The 25,254-nt window shown below is 42.6% G+C and overlaps 1 protein-coding gene and 1 non-coding gene across 2 annotated transcripts in view; both read right to left on the bottom strand.

The window, feature by feature from the left end:
• Positions 1-25,254, bottom strand: part of USP49 (ubiquitin specific peptidase 49) — a 53,562-nt gene that overhangs the window by 19,101 nt on the left and 9,207 nt on the right. The gene's annotated exons all lie outside the window — the stretch shown is intronic.
• On the bottom strand, positions 21,450-21,587 carry LOC130474031 (U4 spliceosomal RNA). The gene has a single exon (XR_008933183.1). It is a non-coding gene; the product is annotated as a U4 spliceosomal RNA (small nuclear RNA).

A 25,254-nucleotide genomic window follows, 5' to 3' on the forward strand; every position in this document is an offset into this window, starting at 1 on the left:
AGGGATTCTGATCTAGGAAGGCTGGTCTGTGTGTACACATCTGATATATATACATGTGCACCTATTACATGCATCACACAAAAATGATACTAGCCAATTCTCTGAATTTGCCACACAGGGCAATGAGCATAAATTTACATTCACAGCACAGTGCATATATGCTCTACTACATAGCCAGCATACATATGTTAATGCATGCATGTATGCATAGAGCACATTCATCACAAAAGATCATTTTCTGGCTTTGCATCCTTAAAATTGTGGCAACCCGACAAGAGGTAAAATTCAAGCCAGCGATCAACCCTAGATCTATGCTAGTCTGGTGGCTATGCCTAGGAGTGTGCTCCCTTCCCTCTGTTCCTGCTCGGAGATGGCTGTAGTTACAACACTTTGCTAGTAGGAAAATAGGGGCATAACTGAGTGTCAAGGGGACAGCAGCTCTCTGGAAAGATACCCTGACCCTGCAGGGCTGGTGACACCACAATGCAATAAAAACACAAGGGAGTTCAAAACTATTTGGAATATATGATAGTATTAGACCAGTGCCTCTACCTTAATCTGTGATATAGTAAATACGATTGGAGTTGGAGCTTTGAGTGCACCACACTGTGTCCTGAAATACGGTATCTGTGAAGGATAACGGAAGGAATAAGTTATCACTAAAACCATCAATTGACCTTTAAAGTCCTGGGTGGCTTGGGATTGCCCTGACCTGGATAGCCCAGGATAGTCCAATCTCATCAGATCTCAGAAGCTAAGCAGGGCCAGCCCTAGTTAATACTTACAGGAGGAACACCAAGGAAGTCCAGGGTTGCTACACAAAGGCAGGCAATGGCAAACCAGCCCTGAACATCTCTTGACTTGAAAACCCTATGGGGTCACCATATGTCACCATTAATGGTGACTCGATAACAAAACAAAACAAAAGTTTGGGACCAGCATACATGAAGGATTGCCTATTCCCTTATGAATCTACGCAACCACCATGGTCATCTTCAGAGGCCCTGCTTCAGGGGCTCCTGCCTTCTGAGATTAGGTGCGTGGCAACATGGGAAAGGGCCTTCTTGATTGTGGCACCAAAATTCTGGACATCTCTCTGCAGGGAGACTCGACCGTCCCCCTTTTTGCCATCTTCTGCCAGCAGGCAAAGACTTTTGTTTCATTTTGTGTCCCTCCTTCCTGCCCTCTGATTAAATTTTGAGGTTTTTTCTCTCTTTTGTACCGTATATACTCGGGTATAAGCCGACCAGAGTATAAGCCGACCCCCCAAATTTGAGGCCAGAAAAGGGAATGGCGGCCGCCATTTTAGAGCGCAGGGCCCCTGCCCCAGGTCGCCCTCCCGCCGGCCTCCCGGGCCCTCCCGACCCACCCCAACCCACCCTGACTCCAGTGCCATCCAAGGGGGGAGGGGGAAGAGCCCCTGAACCCCCTACTTACCGGGAAACACGGCGAATCGGCGGCGGCGCGGCCTTCCTGGGCCGGCAGGAGGCTTCTCCAGGCTCCTGCCGGTCGGAGGAAGGCGCCCGGGCGCCTGAGAGCCGGCAGCGCGGCCGGCAGGGACCTCCTGCTGGCCCAGGAAGGCCCCTGCCGGCTAAAAGAACGCGCCCGGGTGCTTGGGCGGCGGCGTCGCGGCTGGCAGGGGCCTCCTGCCGGCCCCTCCAGGCCCCTGCCGGCCGGAGGAAGGCTCTCGGGCGCGGCGGCGATGGCGGTAAGTTCCCCCCTCCCTCCCTCTTTCCTCCCTCCTCCCCCCTCCCCTCCCCTACCGTATTGACCCTTTTTTGGGGCTGAAAAACTCGGCTTATACGCGAGTATATACGGTATGTGTATTTTAGCTTTGATTTGAATGGCTTTAATGATGTGTGTGTTTCTGTTGGTTTTAATGGTTTTAACACGGAATTTTATTATGCCTGTTACTATTATTAACTCCCTTAATAATGTGGACACCAGATAGCTAAACATAATAAAACAAAGATAATCAAACTAAAAATAAAATGAAATGAAACACTCTGTGAAGCGGAACACATCCACCACACTGCTCTCAGCTCAACCAGAAAGGTTGAATTTTATTATCATGTATTTAATATCTGCTAGCCTCTATGGTGGGCAGACAGCATAGTGAGCTTTCTGATAAGGGCAGAAAGGGAGGGTAATTTTTTTTGTAAATTAATAAATATATCGCTTTTAAGTTGTAATTAACAATCACCTTAAAATAACTAATTGTAGTATTTTTGGCACTCTTACTTAACAAAAACTGCCACACCACTTGCCATTCAATATTAAACTTGTAGTCTTTTGGCTTCCCCCCTCTGGCACAACCTGTACTCTGGACAACAGGCTATTGTTAGGACAGAACATGGAGAAACACAACGGGTTCCAACTGGCAAAGGTGTCATGTAAGGATTTATTTTATCCCCCTATCTGTCCAATCCATATGCAGAATATATCATAAAAAAAGCTGGATTAGATGAAGTGGAGTGAAAATTGGTGTATAGAGAACTAACAGTCTTGTCTAAAAGCCTGTGTGTTGTACAGACTTCCTTGAATATATAAATGACATTAACTAGCAGTCTGAAATATGCAGTTGACACCGTATTACTGCAAAAAATAGTGAAGACTTTAAATGACTACCGATGAAGGTTAAAGCAGAAAGTGACAAAGCAGGATTACAGCTGAACATTAAGAATCCATAAGGTTGCCATAAATCGGAAGCAACTTGATGGCACTTAACACAGTCTCAAAGTTCAATATATTACACCATGTGTGTATAAAGTGCCGTCAAGTTGCAGCTGACTTATGGCAACCCCGTAGGGTTTTCAAGGTAAGAGACTAACAGAGATGGTTTGCCATTTCCTTCCTCTGCATAGCAACCCTGGTATTCCTTGGTGGTCTCCTATCCAAGACTAGCCAGGACTGACTCTGCTTAGCTTAAGATTTGATGAGATCAGGCTAGCCTGGGCCATCCAGGTCAGGGCATATATTATACCATACAGATTTATGAAGTTATCCTGTCTAAGGGCTGAATTATCTGTAGTAGGAAAGCTGTGCGCTTCCATTCTCTATAACAAGTTATCAACCTGGTTGGAAGTGGCAATTCTGGGTTGAGAACAGGCCGGACTCTGGAAGGGTGCTACTGCTGTTGATCATTGTTACACCCTCCAGTTCTTGATAGACAAGTATATTAACTAAGATAAGCGTACTAAGAGGTCATGCTAGTGGTTGCATTCAAGGCTGATTTTGATTCAGTACCTAGAAAGAGGCTCTGCGATAAATTGAGGAACACTTATATGAACAGAAGATTATTTTTGATCCAACAACTCTATTAATTCTCGTTCTGCTCAAGTGATGTATGGCCCCCTCTGGTCAACTGTCAGGTCAAATTATATTGAATAAGGGTGTGAAGCAAAGTTGCATCCTTGCACCACTGCTATTTAATATTTATAGTAATTATTTGTGATCCTTCCTGTCCTGTAATGATTTCCATTCACTACACTGAGCCTCCCTTAAGTTGCCAGCACTATATGCCGATGATACAGCATTGCTTGCAAGACTGATAGTGGGAATGCGTAGACTCTTACATTCCTTCTCATATTACCGCTCCAAAGAAGGCCTGGTTACTAATCAAAATCTGAAGTTCTCCTTTTTAGCAAGAAATGAGAAAACAGAAAGCACAAATCAGCAATTGCTGGTCATAATATTGATCAAGTTGAGCAGTTTGCATATCTGGGACTAATGTTTCAGGCTAATCTTTCCTGGAAGATCCACCTGAGTTCAGCAATGAGAGCTAGTTTAGCTAGAGCCATCACAATTTTTTTATACTGTGGGAGGACAACATGTCCCAGTTGCAATTTGTGCCTTCAGTGCTAAGGCTTCTGGACAACTACTGTAGGCAGCAGGTGGTTGGATTGATGCAATAAGAGAAAATATTGACCACCCTTTGTTAAGCTTTTTACGCTGCATTCTGGGAGCCCCAAAATGTGTTTCATGCAGAACTAGTAGAAATGTGTATGGAAACTAAAGAATGGCAAACAGCATTTAATTTAAAAATCAAAAATTTAAAATCTAATAGTGAAACAGGCCTTTTGAACCTAGTTAGAAGTGATCGTTATAAATCCAGCTGGGATAGGGTGGTGGAGAGAAAGTTGTCATACCTAAATATAACAAATGAAATTATGGTTGTCCTGGAAAAACAGGAACTAAGCAATTTGATAAAATGTCGTTTGGAGGATCTAGACTACAGAAGCACAGCCACTAGAGCCCGGAGAATATTGGTATTCGCCTCCAATTAAAATGCCAAGATATTTTTTTCTGCTGATAATACCAAGGTATAGAAGGGACATCTATGTTAGCACAGTTGAATGCATTGCTGTCTGCACTTTTAATGGGAAGATACCAAATAATACCATTTTCTGAATCAGTATGTACCTGTGGTTCAGATCAAATAGACTCTGTTGACCATACAGAATTAAATTGTCCTGTATTTTCAGATTTAAAATCAAACTTCATTCTCCCATTACTTGGTGCTGCCTTTGATTCCACGGATGAGAAAATGTCTTGGTTATTAAGAGATGTAGAAAATGAGTTACTGTAGAGGTGGCCATATATTTGGTGGCAGTTACAGCACAGCATATTTAATGAGACACCTGCCTGGTACGTTTTACCCGATTGTGTGTTCCTGTTCATGACAATGGTTGAAGGAACAGTGACTGGAATGGAGCTCAGGGTTGAATCCAGTCAGCTTTCCCACTCAACCTCACCTAATCTGCCTGCTTACCTCAGCCTCTGTCACACATGCCTTTTTTCTAGGTTGGTCCCATGATTCCCAGCACAGCCTTTTTGGTAGTCATTAATAGGGACCTTTCTCCCTTTTTCATGAGGAGAAAAGCTAGTTGGAGCCAGCCCTCAGTCTATACATCCCCATATAATTCAATTAGGTGAAAATCTGGGTATATACTAGTTTTCACCTTCCAACATGCAAACCTGGAGTCAATACGGTCAGCTCGTTCAATTTCACGAATATTTGAGTTCAGCAAACATGTAAAGAAGTCCTTGAGATTAAAGTAGTCTCATATTTCAGTGTTATGCAAAACAAAGCACATTCAAGTTTTAATGCCCCAGTCTCCCTTAAAAGTCTATACTAGGGTAGGTAACTTCTTTGCTCTAAATGCTAAAAGAACAACATCCACCTGTGAAGATGCTGATGTGCTAACAAACAGAAGAAGGAAAAGGAGATAAGGGCTGCTCTCAGCCATTCACAGTGCACATGTGGCATACAGATTTTTTAATGGAAGGAAATAAAACAAAGTTTCTTTAGAAGTGTCAGCATATAGCATTCGTGGTTTTGCTTTTGACTTCAAAAATATCACTCCATAATGCTTAGTCCTAGAATGATGCTTTTTGAACAGAGCCCCGGTGGAGCATGAGGGAACCAGTGGGAGAGTTTACACTCAAATGTTCACTCTTACGCCACCTCCAAATTCTAAACAGTTGCTACTCTACAGGAAGAGACCCCTTCCAGCCTACTCTTCAGCCTCCCAGCTGTGATCTTTGCCCATCCCAGCTTGACTACACCGATGTTTGGAGGGTGGAGCTGATATGCTGAGCAAAATTGTCTGGTGTGCCGCTGTTTGGCATGTGTGTCAGGGGCTGCCTACCAATTCTTTGCACTTAAAAACTAAGCTCTGTTTTAATTGGAAACCTTCTGAATTTTAAACAAATGTCTCAATGGGGATAATTAGAGGCAGGAAATATATTCACAGCCATCTACGGACTGCACTGTACTTGCTATGTGGCAGCTACTGACATTGTACATTTATAGCACAGGCTGTAAACTTAAGAACATATACTTTGGAACAAAGTTATACTGAAAATAAAAATAATTTATTTGCACATTAATGTATGTGCCAATAGAGAGAAAGAAAACTCTTTGCGGGATTGTAAAGATGACAGAAAATACTTGGTAATTATCCCTTTACAATCTGTCAATCTCTGTCAATAACATTACGGCATATATCTATTATTGGAAACAAGAGTTATAAACCTCAAGGAGGGGCTGGAGTTTCTTCTGGAATTACAAGTGATCTCCAGTATATACAGAGCAACTCCCTTGGAGGAATGGCAGCTTTGGAGGGTGGACTCTAGAGCAAGGGTTCCCCAACACAGTGCCCACAGGCGCCATGGTGCCTGCCGACACCATTCCTAGCACCTGCCAATTGTTTTTAGAAAGCTGGTGGGGCCAGATGGGACTTTTGTCCAGCAGGGGTTCTGATTGGCTATGCAGATCTTTAAAAATGATGCTTTAGCACCAGCTCCTAAAAGGTAAAGGTCCCCTGTGCAAGCACCGGGTCATTCCTGACCCACGGGGTGACGTCACATCCCGACGTTTCCAAGGCAGACTTTGTTTGTGGGGTGGTTTGCTAGTGTCTCCCCAGTCATCTTCCCTTTACCCCCAGCAAGCTGGGTACTCATTTGACCGACCTCGGAAGGATGGAAGGCTGAGTCAACCTTGAGCCAGCTACCTGAAACCAACTTCTGTCAGGATCGAACTCAGGTCGTGAGCAGAGCTTTTGACTGCAGTACTGCAGCTTAACACTCTGCGCCACGAGGCTCCTACCACAGCACAAATATCTTCACTGTGTGACTGAAGGTAAGCTGTGTGTATGCACAACAGTATGTCAATTTTAAAAAAGCATCATGTTAAACAGAGCTTCTGTCTGAAATGCCAAAGAGCTACTATTAGAGTTATACAAGAGCTCACTCCATGACTTTTTGTTGTTGGCTCCGCCTCTTGTAATAGCCATTTTGCACTTGACTCTGTCTTATGTGGCAGTCATTTTGTAGTTGCGCCCACCACCCTAAGTCAGAATTCTAAAGGTGCCCGCAGGCTCAAAAAGGTTGGGGGGCCCTGCTCTAAAGCACCACATCCCCACTGAGCCCTTCCCCTCCCAACACTCTGCCCTTTCCAGGCACTACCCCCCAAATATCCAGGAATTTCCCAAGCTGAAGTTGGCACCCCTAACTGGAAACTCTTACGCTGCATTCCTGGACAGTGTCACACCTTTCTAAATCCATTGAAGTTAATGGGCTTAGAAAGGTGTAACTCTGCAACTGCACAGTTATTTTATTTATTTTGTGTGTTCCGACAATATGAGCTAGCCCTTCCCAGGAAAACACTGTGACAAATTATTTCAGAATGCACTAATAGGTATATTAAAGGCAGGCAATAGCAAACCACCTCCGTTCGTCTCTTGCCTTGAAAACCGTATGTGGTCGCCATAAATTAACTGCAACCTGACAGCAAAAAATTAAATACAAAAATTAAAAATAGGTGTATTCGTGATAGATAAAAATTCTGGAAACTTTGATGAGGGGACAGCAATTTTGGGGGAAACTGAATACAAGCAATGCTTACTTTCCTATGAAACCTTAAATTATTTAGTTGCTTTAACAATGTTTACTTTATAATTTACTTAGCATATAAAATCAGCATATTTATGGAATATAAAAGAGTAAATGCCTTTGTTTTCCACAAGAAAAAATTACAAATACATCCAATACTTGAGAGGGAGAGATGCATACTACTACCTTAACATATGTACGTTAATTTTTGCCATCTGAGAGACAGGACAATATAAAAGTTGAAATTAGAAAACAAATTTGGTAGTAAACAAACAAAGTATCTTATTTGGACAGAAATCATCTCACACGGTCATAATATGTAGAGATATCAAGTTAAATTTTATCACTTTGCTAAATTACTAAAGAGTTCAATATTTTCAAACACATTATATCATATTACTTGTTCCAAAAATTATTCACATTTAAGCAATAAACATTCCCTTGAAAAGATATTTTATCTAGCACCACAGATTGTGCCTTACATAAAAATGTCCATACTATATATTTTGAATTAGTAAAACTTTATCTTCAAAGGCATTTTACTCATTTCAAAAGAAAAATCATAGGTGCCTCCCCAATACTACTCAATTTTTTTACACTGGAAAAAATGTAAAACATCCTGTTCCTGAATGTTTCCAGTTTTGTTCCAGGCCTTCATATAACTAATATTAGCAAAGCATATCACTAATATTAGTAAAGCAACAGAGATACGTGCGGCCTAATATGAAATTCAGTACCTACTGATGTATACTATTCTTAGTGGGAACAGAAATCAACTTAAGAATTCTCATATACACACACAAAAAAGCTTGTGTTCTGTTCAAATGCTCTTCTGATGACAGATACAAGAGTGGCTTATATCAGTCAGATGACATGGCAGAATGTCATCTGTGCTCAAATGCACTACTGGTTTTCCTTCTGCAAGCCAATTCATATTCATCTTAGAAAAGTCTTTACAGTGAGGGGGGGAAAGTATTTGATCCCCTGCTAAAGTTGCCCGTTTGCCCTCTGACGAAGAAATGACCAGTCCATAATTTTAATGGTAGGTTTATTGTAGCTGTGAGAGACAGAACAACAACAGGAAACCCCCCAGAAACCCAGAAGACAAAAGTCAGAGATTGATGTGCATTATAATGAGTGAAATAAGTATTGGATCCCATATCAACCAGCCAGATTCGATCCCCTATCAACCAGCCAGATTCGATCCTCTATCAACCAGCCAGATGTCAGGCTACCTGGCATCTTCACTGTATGTAACGAACTGAGATTAGAAGCACCTGCTGTAAAGGAGAGGTCTTACCTGTAATCCCAGCTCGTTACAGTACCTGTACAAAAGACACCTGTCGACAGAAGCAATCAATCCATCAGATTCCAAACTAGCCACCATGACCAAGACCAAAGAGCTGTCCAAGGATGTCAGGGACAAGATTGTAGATCTGCACAAGGCTGGACTGGGCTACAAGACTATTGCCAAGCAGCTTGGTGAGAAGGTGACAACAGTTGGTGCAATAATTTGCAAATGGAAGAAACACAAAATAACTGTCAACCTCCCTCGGTCTGGGGCTTCATGCAAGATCTCATCTCGTGGAGTTGCAATGATCATGAGAACGGTGATGAAGCAGCCCAGAACTACACGGGGGAAACTTCTCAATGATCTCAGGGCAGCTGGGACCATAGTAACCATGAAAACAGTTGGTAACACACTACGCCGTGAAGGACTGAGATCTTGCAGAGCCCGCAAGGTCCCCTTGCTTAAGACAGCACATGTACAGGCCCGTCTGCAGTTTGCCAATGCACATCTGAATGACCCAGAGGAGAACTGGGTGAAAGTGTTGTGGTCAGATGAGACCAAAATCGAGCTCTTTGGCATCAACTCAACTCGCTGTGTTTGGAGAAGGAGGAATGCTGCCTATGACCCCAAGAACACCATCCCCACTGTCAAACATGGAGGGGGACATATTATGCTTTGGGGGTGTTTTTCTGCTAAGGGGACAGGACACCTTCATTGCATCGAAGGGACGATGGACGGGACCATGTATCGTCAAATCTTGGGTGAGCGCCTCCTTCCCTCAGCCAGGGAATTGAAAATGGGTCGAGGATGGGTATTCCAGCATGACAATGACCCAAAACACACGGCCAAGGCAACAAAGGAGTGGCTCAAGAAGAAGCACATTAAGGTCCTGGAGTGGCCTAGCCAGTCTCCAGACCTTAATCCCATCGAAAATCTGTGGAGGATGCTGAAGGTTCGAGTAGCTACACATCAGTCTCGAAATCTTACTGACTTGGAGAGGATCTGCAAAGAGGAGTGGGACAAAATACCTCCTGAGATGTGTGCAAATCTGGTGGCCACCTACAAGAAACGTCTGACCTCTGTAATTGCCAACAAGGGTTTTGCCACCAAGTACTAAGTCATCTTTTGCAAAGGGAACCAATACTTATTTCACTCATTATAATGCACATCAATCTCTGACTTTTGTCTTCTGGGGGTTTTCCTGTTGTTATTCTGTCTCTCACAGCTACAATAGACCTACCATTAAAATTATGGACTGGTCATTTCTTTGTCAGAGGGCAAACGGGCACATTCAGCACGGGATCAAATACTTTTTCCCCTCACTGTACATAGCAGTTAACTAACCTGCTATAGTATCTCCACAACTGACACAAAACAAATGCTTAACTCCACAAAAATAAGCTTGGCAGACCAGTTTTCAGCCAATATTACATTTTTAAAAAAAATCCAGATAGTCTCATTATCTTCACAGAAATAATGAAGCAGCATCCACATTATTACAAGAGATATGGTATACCTAAGAGACATTTTGTTATATATTCAATAATTATGGGATGCAGAACCTTCCAGACACAGTGGAATAAATCACAATTCCCAGAGTGTGACAAGCTCAAGATTAAGAAGGGACTATCTGCCTGCCTAAATTTCAAAAAAAGAAACTGTAAAGTAATATTAGCAAAAGGAAGGATAAAAATAATTTCCAGTAGTGGTGGTTAGAGGGCTGGACTAAGAACCGGGAGACCCAGGTTCAAATACCCAATCTGTCACAGAAGCTTGGTGGGGGACTTTGGGCCAGTCACACTCTCTCAAGCTCAGCCTAACCTACCTCACAGGATTACTGAGAGGATAATATACAGGAGTTGAGAACAGTGTAAGGTGCACTTTGGGTTTCCAGTGTGGAGAAATGCAGACTATAAACGAAATGGATTAAATAAGAAAAATAAACAATGCAACTTATTTTTTTTTTATCTTGTTAGGAACTACAGACTTCATTAAGGTACAAAGCACTCATGTCAAATTATACCAATTTTGTATATACCGTACCTAATTATTCTTGATTTTATTTACGTAATAAACTCTGTAACAGGTTCCCCCCCCCCCCCCCCGGCTTCTGAATGGCCTGTGGACCATAATAAAGACTGACTGATCTAATTCTTAGTCTTGAAGATATTTCAACCCAGGCAGTGCCGGATTAGCCATTATGGTCACCAGGACTTTCCCTAGTGAACCAATGGGGGCTGCCCTCCCGACGCTGGGCCAGCCCAGCGGCATGAAAAGCCCAGTGGCATGAAAACAACCCCGGGTTCTGGCCAAGCCACATACAGAGTGGGGAGAGTGGCACCCAGCCATGGTGAAGTGGGCCTGGATGGCCAGGCAAGGAGGCTTTTCTCCTTTCCAACTCTGGAGGATGAAGGCGTGGGTGGGCTGGGGGGCACCCCCCTTTTTTAGGGCCTTTCTCTCTCTCTGTTTGAATCTAGTGCCTGTTTTGAAGCTCTTGTTAGAAATAAACAGAGAAGCAACAGCCGGAACACTGCTTGCCTCAAAGTCCCCCCTCCCTTTTTTCCAGATCCACTCATTCAGTGTTATGTCCTATTGATGTGGATAGTTTATGAACACTTCAGTGACGACTAAATGAAACAACTGGTGCTCAACTAATGTCTGCAGAGTCAACAACATATGGACTTCTAAGTAAATTCAACAGTTTTTCTGATTTCCAGGGTTATTTTGGGAGGGTATCATCACAGCTGTTAGAAAATAGTTAAAATACTATGTATTTTGTATCTATTGTGACCGGAATCCTTCCTCTCTAGTCACGTCTTTAAATATTTTAGAGACAAATATACCCTACTCAGTAAGGCATACATTTCTGAGTATATTATCAAAAGACAACAATTTAAAGACAATACACTAAAAACTGGGCATTGCAAACACTTGGGCATTCTTAAGTTTAAAGTCTTACAGAAGTGGCTCCAATTTTGTTAACATATTATGAGAGATGAGGGACATTAATAAATTGAGATAACTGACGGAAAGGCTGCAAGGGAGAGGGATAGCTGTATTGTTTGAATATTTATCCTGTTCAGTCTAAAAATGTTAAACGTGCCAGTCCCCAATACTGAAAAGGCCACATTTTAGAACAGTGATGGCGAACCTTTTAGAGACCGAGTGCCCAAACTGCAACCCAAAACCCACTTATTTATCGCAACATGCCAACACGGCAATTTAACCTGAATACTGAGGTTTTCGTTTAGAAGAAACAACTCATACATTCACATCTTTTGTATTAAAAGAAAAACACAATAACAGAGCTTTCAATGATACAAACAACTTTTTATGGAAAGGTAAAAGTTTGCATTTGGCATGCATTTGAACAATTAACGTGATTTTTGCTGTTGTATGCATGCTGATAATTTGTCTAACCTTGGCTCATACTTTGTAAGTTTGAGAGCAAAACATGCAGCACTCAGGTCATCTGTTAGTCTGTTGCTGGTGTCAGATCTGCTATAATTCAAAGCTGAAAACAGCTGCTCACAAGCATAAGATGATCCAAACAAGTGCTTTCATTGACTTAAAATTATTTGGCAGAGAATTCCACTTTTTTGCAGACCTTTTGCAGACCTTTTGGCCTGCTCTGAAAAAGGTATCTGAGTGCATTTCCTACCTTTGATTCACCTCTGCTTTACGTGCGTTGGACCTATCTAGTCCAGCTCCTGTTTCTCACAGTGGCCCACATCTATAATAAGGAGGTAGCACATACCTACCCATCAGGGCTAGTAGCCCGTGATGGACTTTTCCTCCAGAAATTTGTTCAATCCCCTCTTAAAGGCATCTAGGCTAGATGCCATCACCACATCATGTGGCAATGAGTTCCACAGGTTAATTACATTAAGTGGGTGTTCTTCTTTTAGTAGGGAATTTCACTGAAAGGTGGGAGGTGCTGCAAAGCCCGCGCTGTGGCCCGAGCGCTTGCTCCCCTCCAGCTAGGCCACGCTGTGAGCTATGCTCCCCTCCAGCCTAGCTCTTCTCCAACCCCACCACAGGAATCACTTTCGCCACAGACTCAACAGGCTGCTGTCCGCACCGCACCCTCATGCCGCATGTGAGCAGCCCAGCATGTGAGCCACCCAGCTGCATGTGACAGGGGAGGGAGGAAGCGCTCCCATTGGGCTGCTGGGCAGAGGGCCAGGTGATGTGAGAAATGCCCTCAGGCACGTGTGGAGAGGGGGAGAGGAGCAGCCCGGCCCCGCGTCCCTCTGACTTTCTAGTAACGAACTCAGGCGAACTCTGTTCTGGGGCGACGGCACGCGTGCCCACAGAGAGGGCTCTGAGTGACCAATCTGGCACATGTGCCATAGGTTCGCCACCACTGTTTTAGAAGTCCTCTACTAGCTAGAAATTGCTGTTCTGCTTATTTCAATACCTTGCACTATGACAACTGGAAAGCAGCGTTGCACTTACCTGCAACTGTAGTTCACGGAGTGGTATTCTGTGCAGGCACACATGGGACTGTGCAGGCCAGCCACAGAGAGAATTAACAAGCTTTCTAGAAAAATCATAGGAGCACTCCCCCTCCCTTCTGTCTCATGCCGGGGTTTCCCTCCCAAACAGGAATATGATGGAGGCGGGGAAAACTCTTCCTTCTGATCTCCCTTCGCCGCCATGGAGCATAACAGCCCACAGTGACAAAAAGAGGCAGGGATGTGTGCCTATATAGAAGACCACTTGATGAACAACATTTACAGGTAAATGCAACTCTGTTTTCATCACCGTGGTTTCTGTGCAGTCTCACATGGGAGAGTAGCAAGTTCACTTACCAAGGAGGTGGGTGTGGGTTGCTGAACGAAAAAGTGACTGTAGCACTGCTCTTCCTACATCTGCCTCATTTCTTGAATCCACGTTGATGGAATAGTGCTTCGTGAACGTGAACTGAGTCAAGTGGGCTGCTGCTCTGCAGACATTCGACATCAAGATGCCTAGAAATGCAGCAGATGATGCCTGGGGTCCTGGTTGAGTGAGCTTTCAGCGGAAGCAGCCAAGGAATAAGCCAGTCTTACTGCAGACACCACCCATCTTGAAATAATCTGAGAAAAAGCCGCTGTGCACTTTTTAGGGCCAGCAAAACAAGCAAACAAGTTCTGGTCCTTTCTGAATCTCTTGGCACGATATAAATAAAACAGTGGTCTCCTCATATCTTATGTGCGTAGTGATTGCTCAGCTGGTGAAGATGGGGTAGCAACAACCCTGGAAGGATTATATCCTGAGATACCTGAAAGTTAGGAATCACTTTGGGCTGGAAGCCAAGGCTGGGGTGAAGCACCACTTTGTTAATATGGAATGTGGTAAATGGTGTCAACACAGTGCATGCAGCTCTCCTACCCTGCATGCAGAGGTGATGGCCCATGAGGAAAGCTATTCTGAAGGAAAGGAAGGACAACTTCCATTTGGCTAAAGGTGTGAAGGGCTTATGTATAAGGTTTGCCAGGACTAGGCTCCACTGGGGAACTGGAGGGGATATTGGAGGAAATAAATTGATTCAGCCCTTTCGAAATCTCTTGGACTGCGGTGCCGAGTAAACAGTGAAATAAATCATTGGTTCTTGTAGGTTATCTGGGCTGTGTAACCGTGGTCTTGGTATTTTCTTTCCTGGAAAGAAAATACCAAGGAAAGAAAATACCAAAACCATGGTTACACAGCCTGGATAACCTACAAGAACCAATGAACTCTGACTGTGAAAGCCTTCGACAATATAGTGAAATAAATCATCTATACTGGTGTGAAAGGCCGATATGGCTGCAAAATAAACTCTCAAAGAAGAAACTGACAGGCCCACATCCATGTGACTTCTCTGTACAAGGCCATAGAGCCGTCCCTCCCTGCTTGTTGATACACAACTTTGCAATCATGTTGTGTGTTGTGATCAACACTTGCTTCCCATCCAGGCAGGCTGCAGAAGAGGCAAGAGCATACCTGCTTGCTCTAAGTTCCAATCAGTTAATATGTTACTCTGATTCTCTTTCTGACCAAAGATCCCTAATGTGAAAAATCCCACAATGAGCTTCCAGCCCATTAGTGAGGCACCTGAATACAACTGGGTGTCATGTGTGAGCATACCAAAAAGTGTACCCTGAAATAAATTAGAATCCTCTAAACACCAGCAGAGAGATTTGAGGATAGCCCTGGGGACAGATAACTTGTGCCATAGTGAGTCAGTCTGATGTTTAAATGAGCAGATGAACCAATTTTGTAACAGCCTCATGCAGAGCCTTGCATAAGGAACAACAGCCACTGCAGAGGCCATGAGACCCAGAAGATGGCATGTAATCCAGATCCAGCACTTTGGCCACCCTTACAAATTGCTCAGCGTAAAGCTTCAAATCCTCCATAGGGGAGATGGGAGATGAGTTTCCCACAGCAGAGGGAATGGAAGTACAGTCTGATTCTGCCTCCAATCTCTGGTCAAAAAACTCTTCAGATTCCAACTGAGGCAGGTCCGTACATTCTCGGCTTCGAGGTTCTCTTCTCATTATTGAGGGAGGTCTTGGATCTGAATGACAGAGGCATAGGAGGGCACTGGTATTGAGACTGTGGCTGTTGCCCCCATTGAGGCATAAACATGGGGGGGGGTAAGGGTACCAGCCTTAAGGTAGACCCCACAGAAATGGGGTAGGAGCAGAAGGAACCTATGGATCAGGCCTTTTAAACTGTTGTTCTGTTGGAGGCTGGGGACGTGGGACCTCAAAGACAATAATCTGATGAAGGTGGTGATTCTTGTTGCCTTACAGATGGAGATGGAGTCCTCAGATGGGAGAGGACCTTGGAAACAATGCCACTGGGAGCATCTTAGCAGTGAGGTGAAGGTGAGCTTTGATGTCAAGGAGATAGGTGGGCTTGGCATCGAGGTGAAGGACCCTCTTGACTCGGAGGGGAGGTGCCTTGACATCAAGGACAAGGTGCAGGAGGGCGTGTCAGAGACAGACCGTCAACGTTGAGGTGATGTATGGAGTTGAACCGAAGTCAAAGGTAAGTGTCTAGACGTCTTTTTTGCCTTCTTCAGTGGCATCTCGGAGTCAGCACTCGGAGCCGACTGCTTGTAAGATGATGCCAATGGGGGGAGGGGGGGAGGAGATGGAGATCAGACAACTAAAAGTGTGCAAGCTCACTTCGCAAACATGACCTGCCTCTTTTCTGACTGAGGCAGAGCTGCCCTTAAGGCCTTTCCCCACAGAGCAGCCTTTAACCTACCAGCCCTCTCGGCTGTAAATAAATGGCACAACTCACAGGACGCCATATTATGCCCTTATCCCAGGCAAAATAAACAGACCTCAAGTTCGATGTTTGGGGCCATTTTGGTCCCATAGTCTTTGCAGTTTTTGCCATCAGAGATAATTAAGAAGTCTACTGGCAGAAAATCTCTGAAGAGAATGAAGGAAAGCTTCAATAAGCATCCTCTCTCCGTGTTGGCGAAGAGAGATCTAAGGAAAGAGCGCGCTCCCCACCTCCGTCATGTGCCTGTTTGGGCAGGAAATGCTGGCTCAAGACAGAGGGAAGCACTCCTAATGCTTCAATTCTTCTGGAAAGCTCATTAGTCCTCTTCACAGCTGGCCTACACAGTCCTATGTGGGACTACACTACACAGAAGCCACAATGATGAATGTTACTTAAATGTAGGGTTGCCAACTCTGGGTAGGAAAATTCCTAGAGATTTGGGGGCAGAACCTGGGGTGGGGGTGGATGTGATGCCATAGAGCCCAGCCTCCAAAACAGCCATTTTCTTCAGGGGAACTAGTCTGTGTCGTTTGGAAATTAGGTGTAATTCTGGGAGAATTCCAGGACCCACCTGGAGGTTGGCAACCCTGCTTAAATGAGGAAGAAATAAGAAAAACTTAATTGCCTCGCTTTTCTAGTATGTTATTATTTTGTTTTATAAAATTAAACAAAAGCCCCACCATTCTTTCACATTATTGGAAGAAGAGTTGGTTTTTATGCCTCGCTTTCCTCTACCTTTAAGGAGTCGAAAAGTAATTTTCAGTGACCAGTACCCCTGAATTTCAGTGATCACACATCTCCCACACAGTACACGTTTGCTACTCTTTCACTATATCATCCTGAAAAGGAAAACTTTCTGCTGTGAACATGTTAGGAAACACTCTTCAAAGTTTGTGCACAGAAGTACCTTACTGGAATAGTAGAACTGGAACTGCACTCACCATGCTCCAGTCAAATATAACTATTCCTCTCAAGGGAACTTAGGAAAAAAAACTATTTTGCCAGTTTTCAGCAAAAGCTAGCTATGCAGAGTGCTGATTGGCTATCACTCGTGATGTCACAATCCCTACTTCTCACCAGGAGTTTAAATACGTTTTAAAAATAAATAAATGTGAAAAAGAATGATTAATGTATATGCAGATGGTACATCTCTAAACAATATAGGAAGGGGTCAAATATGATAGCTCACTTAAACAATGGGGTTTCTCCAAGTAGTATATGTCAGGTGGGGTAGCCAGACTCATTACAGAACAGAAAACAAAAGCCCGTGAGACTGCAGTTTGAATACACATCTGTATTCAGCCCAAAATTCTTTTGGGAGCATGTATATAACCAAACACTGTAGAAAACGTAACTGTAGTTAAACACAAACATGTGACTGTGCACCTTTCACCAAAGAAGATCGAGATGGCATATACTGTTCTTCTCTGTCCACTCCAGCATCACAGCCCTGTGAGGTAAGTTAGGCTGAGAGATAATGACTGACCCAAGAACTCTAATGATACAGTACTTACTACACCACAGTGCTGTCACTTCAGGCTTAGAAGGGCTTCTAAGGAGAGAAAACCTGAGCAGTGCAGGTATTAGCTCAACGTTGCCTTAGTGGAGCCTTAAACCAGACCAGTAGAATGACCGCCCAGCTTCAAGTCTTATTTTCAGGGCTGATATAAGATGCCCACATGCCATCAGTGTTTAGGGAATGATACCAGATGCACAGCGATCACCAACTACCAAAGCAAAAGCTGCAATCCTATATAGACTGGCATAGGAATTAGCCTCAGTAAAATGAGGCATTTACTTCTAAATAAAGATGGGAAGGACTTGGCTGAAATATCTGTATTAATCTCTATTTTTAAAAGTTTCTCACTTGGTGCTTCTTATAGCATATGACCAATGGTAGCTTTAGTACTACATGCAAGGTAAAGTTACTAGCAGTGACATTATGTTGTCTTTGCCAAGTAGTGCACCTTTGGTAGCTGATTAATAGAATTTCATAGTTGGCAACTGAGTACTTAAGCATCCATCAAAAGAGCAGTCCAAGGTACTTCAAAGAAAAACACAGACCTGTCAAAGCTCGGTATGCAAAAAGTATCCAAGTCTGGGCTTTAAAACAGAAGTAGACAGGCCATGTCAAACCTCCACCAGCAATGAATTCCGAATTCAAGAGGTGTCACAACAGCTGGAAAGCATGGAATTTCAAGGACTTCAATATAAAGCGGGAGGTTGTCAGGAAGCCAGTAGTGCAAGACCTCAGAGAGAAGCCCTGCACAGAGGGCTGCAGAGTGTGAGGAACAATGAAAAGAGCACCTAACTGCTATATAATCTCCTAGTTAAATTAGTACAATGATGAAAAATTTATGGCAATCAGCATATGGGACAAGAAATAGTTTAGCATCAGAATTTCTGCCGGGGGAGGAAAGTTCACACAAAAATCTGGTGCCCTGGCAACCCTGACTCTTAGCTGGATAGCAAGTGAAGAGTTTCCAGCTTAGAGCAGGCATTACGGTAGCCTATTTGCCACCTTGGCTGCCACAAATGCCAAGGTGGACTGAAAACATCACCTACATTTCTCCCCCCAATTTAAAATAATTATTTTGAAAAGTCATTACCTGATGTATTAAATTGGCAACATAAAAACTCTGATGAAGAAAAAAAGCATCCTGTCTGTATGAAATACTTTCCCCCTTTTTTTTTAGCAAACTGGTTTTGAGTAAGTGTGTTCCTCTGCCACAGAAATGCTACTTGAATTTGAGGATGTAAAATAATAATACAGATTGAGTATCCCTTATCCGGACGGTTTGGGACCAGAAGTGGTCTGTATTTCGGATCTTTCTGTATATTGGAATATTTTGGAATTTTTGCATATACATAATGAGATATCTTGGGGATGGGAACAGTTTTATATAGACTTTATTCACATAGCCTGAATGTAATTTTAACCAATATTTTAAAATAATTTTGTGTACACTGAACCATTAGAAAGCAAAGGTTTAAATATCTCACCAGAATACCTGCATCAGCTGTTAAACAAGAGCACAATAATCAACGGTAGGCTTTCAGTCTCCACCTACACTGCAGCGTACACTGTAATTTTTTATTATTTTTTTTAGTTAAGAGGAAATACTGAAAGCAGGCAGCACAGATCTGCCTGCATGTCGGGTCCGATTTTCAGATCAGTCCGGATATGGGATGTCCAGATAAGGGATACTCTACCTGTAATTGTAATGACAGCAACCACCACCACACACTTGCAGCCAACCCTAATCCAGGTTGCTCAGAAGATCCACTTATTTCAACAGGATTTACTTACAAGTATGAATGCTTGGGACAACAGGGTTAACAGGTGGAAATTCAGTAGATTTGCTGCCTGTTCCTTATTTATTTTAGAAACTACAGGGAAAAGAAGAGACCTACCATACCTGCAAAAAGCAATGGTAAAATATTATAAGGAAAGAATATTTCATAAAGTATTGGAAATGTTTTATCATACATAATATGTCCTTTTCTTATGTTCTCACTAGGTGTTCCTTATTTTGGAGTTCTTCAGGTGGCAACCCTTCAGTACAATCTTTAAAATGCCCTAATAATGCTAACAATATGGCTGCTCAAATCTAGATTCAGCTTGTTAAACAGGTAATTTGCTAGTTCAGTTTGCCAAAATATATGGTATTTTAAAAAGAAAAAGAAAAAAATAACTTTATGGATCACTGTTCAACATTTGGTCAGATACAGCTATACTAAATATGCCCCCAATTCAATGTTAATTCCACTATAACTGTATGCATTTGCTATATAAAAAAAATACATAGCAAGAATTTAACAACTGATATTTATGTAACTTTAAAATTCCCTCATTAGGTGAACACAGCACCAGATCCAGTGTCAAGCTTTGCTCACCACGTTTATGACAGGATAAAATGCTTTAATGTACTTCCTTTAAAAAAAATGAAAGAATATTTTGAAATTCTATTTGGAATAGAGAATCCAGGGGGGATCACAGCTGCTCATTCCTCTGTAGAAGCCAGAGAACAAAACATTAGTGGAACAGAAATGCAAACCAGATTCCTCTCTCAAAATTATGCATTTCACATTTCTGATCACAAGTCACTTCTCAAGTCATCTGAATGCTCACTTACACATTCTGCAAGAAAGCTTCCTACCCACTGACTTTTTTTTTTAAAAAAAAAAAAGCTTCAAAACGCATATTGTGTGGTTTCCTTTTCATAGCATGACTTATGTGAGAGAAAGAAAATGCAGCTGTAGGACAGAATTTCTCAAATGGATCCAATGCCACCCACTGAAACAAATTAGGAGAATATGGTTGCGAGGCAGCTCTTCATGGTCAAATGTATGAAACAAGGGAACACAAACCACGTTCCCTCCGTTTGTTAAATCTGCTCAGCTGATGTCCTGTAGAAGCCATTAAAAAAAGAACACTGTTGAGCCCATATTTCTTGATCTGAAGCTCCACACAATAGATGGAAAGAACATAAACACAGTGAATCGCTTTTTCATCTCTCCCCGCCCTCCCCCAAAGTGATCAAATCAATTTATTATATATTTGATTTGCTTGTAGCTATATATAGCCAATCGTTTACTATAGCAAAACATTCACTGATTACCCCACTCCTAAGTGCAATGCTGCAAATTTTGTTACTATGGCGGGGTTCTCATTTCTTTATACAATTATGTGAACAGAGTTTTATCAATCTAAAATACTGCTTTTCAAAATGTGTTCAGGGAACCTTGGATTCCTATCAGGTTTTTTTTTTTTTAAATCAAGGTAAGTAATACAGGACAAGTCGCTCAGAAAGACAGTTTGCTTACAACTGCCAACATTATTCTGCAAAGTGCAGCCACAAGAGCATTTGATATATTTATTTATTGACCTTATACCAGCTCACTGCTGGTGGGATCCTAAGGCCTCATGTGTGAACCCTAGAATATTCTTTAGCAAAAACCAGAAGTTCCATGGTCAACAAGTCATCGTAGAAAAGGCTTCCAAGCATGAAAATGATTGCTGTATGTTAAAACTGTGAGATCCATTTTACAATAATTTTTAGAGGACAGTTTTCTCATCTTGTTATAGTGTACATGCACTAATTTAAAAGAGATTTTTTAAAATCCCAGCATACTTGGTTACCTTACTGAAAAGTACTTATTACTTTCAAGAAAACTTAACCATAATAGATGTGACTGTTTACAGTTACTTCAGCTTAACAAATGAACTTCACATCCGTAACTTTCAACTGCTGTACTGTTCACTTGAAAGAGCCAGACAGTACTAAAGCAGATGATTATTTATCAAATAAAACCATTGTGTGCATGTAATCACTTTCATGGGTCAGTAATGACCCAGTGCTTGCTCAGGGGACTACCTTTACCTTTAAGCATTTATTTTTTCGATTTTTGGAGGATAATGCAGGCAGCTGACAAAGTGGTGGTGAGAATTCTGTCATACTTCTGTACCCAAATAGAAGAGTGTTAACGTTCTTCTCGCCAGTAGGCAGGCCAATACAGATACACAGTTTACTGAGCAGTTAGATGCATACTGTGGTATTGGGGAAAGTTTCAGTTAGCAATAATCGTGCCTCAGATTAACCTCATTGGCTATGATACTGCCAACTGCAAAGACACAAGTTAAAATTTGAGGAATAGAACTATGGGCTCTTTGAAAGAGTAAGATACTATCTCCTGCACCGTTTGGTAACACAACATTATAAAAGAGGGGGCCACTTTCCCCATATCCTGGATACCTCTGAACACCACAAAAATATCTATAACTATAGGAAGAAGAACCAGCTCTGTGACTGCTCAACTATGTGTCAGCTGAATGTGATTCTCCTGGAAGAACATACAGTGTTATGTATATACTCTTACCATTGATATCGGTGAATACAGAGGTAGCGCCTTATAAACTGACGAGGTTAATGAAGGCTCATACATAAAAGCCTGAGAGAAAGCCCTGCCTTGACATCCCTCATATCTAACTTTCCCGAACAGTGATACCCGAAGTGGCATTTCTTCAGAAGATAAACTGAACAGTGAGCAAGGAAGCAAAGCATTCTCAGATATTCAGAACCCATGCATAAAAGTACCTAAATATAGTGTGTATGTTAGCATGAATGCAGCCATATAAGACGTAACATGCTAATATATTTCAATTATAAATTAGACCAGTATGCAACACAAGCACCTTTGCCAGGATAAGCAACTACTTCAAACAATTACATAGATTTTGCCATTGCTGGTTTCCAGCAACATTTTACCTAAACTTAGAATTTCAATGCTAACTAGACCTCAACAGCCAAATGCGCAGATAGTAAAATACTACTCAGTACGGTGAAAATAAAGTCAGACTACAAAGAGCTTCAGGAGGATCTCCACAAATTGGGTGAATGGGCAACAATGTGGCAAATGAAGTTCAAAGTAAGTAAGTGTAAGGCGATGCACACTGGAACCAAAAATCCCCACTCTAAGTATATGCAAATAGGGCCTGAAATTGCTGAAACTGAGATGGAAAGGGACCTTGAGGTTGATGTGGACACTTCAAAGAAAATATCAGCTCAGTGTGCAGCAGCAGTGAAAAGGGTAAACTCTGTGCTTGGATTATTAGGAAAGGGACTGAAAATAAAACAGCCAGTATTATAATGCCCTTCAGGGCTGGATCTTGGGGGGGGGGGCTGGAGAGGGCACTAGCCCCAGGCTCAAGGAAAGGGGGAGCGCCAGTGCAGGCATGGGGAGTCAGGGCATGGGGAGAAGGTGTGCCGCCGCAGCACAGTCGCAGCTGCCTGCCCGTGGCCTGGCTGGTGTGCACTGCCCACAGCTTGTACTGGTCCTGGGCGTGAGGAGAGGAGGGGGGCACTGGGCAGCACACACACCTGAGCTGAGGACAGGCGGCACACATACTAGATGGGCTGCGGCGGTGCTCCTCTTTTCCGGATGCCCAGCGGCACCCCCTCCTCTCCTCACGTCCAGGACTGACCAGCTCGAGATGAGAGACGGCAGGCAGTGTGCACACCAGCTGTGCCACGGGCAGCTGCCCCTGTGCCACGCCGCTGCAGCGCTCCTTCTCCCCATGGCCACTGCTCTCCCTTTTTCTGCGTGGGCAGCCCCCACGCACCCCGCCTGGCATGTTTATCTCTGCCCCTGGCCACCAGAGCCTGACACCAGCACGTGCATAAGCATGCAGCACAACCCCTCCCTGCCACCAGCACTCCTTCCCCCAGCTCCATGCCTAACGTCCCTGTATAGATCTATGGGGCTGCTCATTTGAAATACGACACGCAGTTTTGGGCACTGTATCGCAAAAAGGACATCACAGAGCTGAGGAAAGTTCAGAAGAGGGCAACCAACATGATTAAGTGGTTGGAGCACCTTTGCAATGAAGAAAGACTAAAGCATTTGGAGCTTTTCAGTTTAGAAAAAAGACAACTGAGAGAGGACATGATAACGGTTCGTTAAATTATGTATGGGGCAGAAGGAGTTGATAGAAAGAACTTTTCTCCCTCTTCCAAAATACTAGAATTCTGGGTCACCCAATAAGGTTGATGGGCAATAGATTCAGGACAAATTACTTCTTTACTAAACAAGAAATTAAAATACAGAATTCACTGCCAGAGGATGTAGTTATGGCCACAAGCATACACACACACACACACACACACACAAAACCAAAGAAAAGAAATTTTTTTACACATAAAGACAAAAATATGCTCAGTAGAAAAAAAAATCCTTGGAATATCAGTCCAGGAAGGCAACACTGGCGGGGAGGTCTTGGCCACTATGCTCTGTTGTTGACCCTCCATAGTAAGTGTGCTGCCACTGTATGAAAGAGGATGCTGTACTGAATGGACCACCGGTCTGATCCAGCAGGGCTCTTATGTTCAGGTGCCAGATTAACCTTAAGGGGCAGGCCATCCCTTAGGTGATGTGCCACTATGCCTGCTTATTTGCTCATTTGCTTTCAGAATGATCCAAAAGCATATGCAGTTGTACTGGAGAAGTGAAGCTGATCTGGACATGGCCTATAGGCTTGGCACTTTCTTCTACTGACCTTGCTCCTGTGCCCTCAGCAGGAGACTGGCAGACAGAAGAAAACGTCACATATTCATACCATGCTGCTTTCATAGAAGGACAGGAAAAAATCACTTGTAAAAGCTTGGCAACCCTAGGGGATATGCAGTACTAAAACACCAATGCAAGAAATAAAGATCACTTGACATGTAAATCTGATACAATGAAAGAAAAAAAAGTACAAATACAATATGTGAAGGACCAACGTTAACACACACAAATAATCCCAGATCCATAACATTTACCAGCATTATTACACTGGATATCACTGTATAATTGGAAAGGATGAACAGGCCAAGGAACAAAAAGAAAGCCATTTAAAAAACCATGCATTACCTAAATCCAGAAATGGTATCAGCCCTTTAACAAAGGGCAATGCAAATTAAAATCAGCTGTAATTTTTGTAAAACTCATTAATTGATTAAACCACATCAAGAATGTGTTTAGTATTACCTATAGCAACACTTGCACTATCAGCTGTGAGGTTAAATAATACAGTTCCATGTCAGACTGCAAGGAAAACTGTAACCTTATGTTCAATTGCTTACCACAGCCATCTGAAAATTAAGTTTGTAAGAAGAAAATAGTAGCATTATTCACTTAATAGGTATAAGTACTGAACTAAAATTCAACTTCTTCAGTTAATCCACTAACCAACCCTAGTTACATCCTTTAACAGTATAATATAAACAAAATATGCTTGAATAATTCAAAGTTTCATAACATTATTGCTCTCTCCCAGATTTATTTTAGGTCCCTGCCCCATGCCCAAAGAGGACAATTTTACATTCACTAAAATAAAGTTGAGAGTGGAGGTGGGGAAGAGAGAGAGCTGGTCTGTATTTTGAAAAAGCATGCCAGAATTACATTAACAGACTTCTAAGCAAGGACAAGTGTTCAGTAGCCTGAACTGTTAATTTTGTTGTATGTCAACAATACAACAGCTGAGACAAAAGCCTCACAGGGTTTATCAATTTCCTTTCCCCCCTCCCTTTCCTTCTCCAATACCTTTAACCAGATTAACGCACCTGCTAAAAGCATTGAACTGAAATATACCTTTCATATATCCCCCCCCCAAAAAAAACAGTAAATGGCCCATGTAGATTGGCTCTTAAAGAGAGTATTATTCACCAAGGTAGATGTCTGCAAATAAATTTATTTTACCCCAGTGTCATACAGTAAACTTAATATATACAAATATTCAAATCAGTATATATACAAATATA

This window comes from Euleptes europaea, chromosome 2 (assembly GCF_029931775.1).
Source record: "Euleptes europaea isolate rEulEur1 chromosome 2, rEulEur1.hap1, whole genome shotgun sequence".
Classification (NCBI taxonomy): domain Eukaryota; kingdom Metazoa; phylum Chordata; class Lepidosauria; order Squamata; family Sphaerodactylidae; genus Euleptes; species Euleptes europaea.